This window comes from Micropterus dolomieu, linkage group LG17 (genome assembly GCF_021292245.1).
Source record: "Micropterus dolomieu isolate WLL.071019.BEF.003 ecotype Adirondacks linkage group LG17, ASM2129224v1, whole genome shotgun sequence".
NCBI classification, from domain to species: Eukaryota; Metazoa; Chordata; class Actinopteri; order Centrarchiformes; family Centrarchidae; genus Micropterus; species Micropterus dolomieu.
In genome coordinates this window covers 14,024,860-14,025,375 of record NC_060166.1, presented here as the reverse complement: position 1 = coordinate 14,025,375, position 516 = coordinate 14,024,860, and positions in this window count along the sequence as shown.

Sequence of the window (516 nt, the reverse complement as noted above, 5' to 3'; positions counted from 1 at the left end):
CCCCCCCCCCCCACAAGGGAGCAGGTCCGGGGCAGCAACGACCGAGCCCAAGGACCGAACGGCCCAGACTCGAAGGTCCTCCCACACCCAGGAGGCAATGTCACTCAGGCCAGAAGACCCCCTCCCCCGCGCCCTTCCCTCCCTAGCAGCGAAGCATCCCACAAACACACCCCCACCGTCCCCAAAGAAAAGAGACAGCAATCACCCCGCGACAGCAGCAACAGCCCCTCAGCCCTAGGGAGTCAGCAGATGCACCCAACCCCTAGGACTCAACACGACCACAATCCAGAGGGCCGCGATGCGACCGCAAAACAACCCTCGACATATCCCAAAGCACAATCCCTCCCCACACAGGATCCCCGTACAACCACCAAGCATCCAGTCCGGGCACTAAAATCCAGAGGAGACACCCCCCAAACAGCTCAAAAAGGACCAGCCCGCACCCCCAACCCACCCCGTCAACCCCTTCTTCCCGGTCCCCCACCCCTCCAACAACCAGTCGCCAGACCCCTCAGA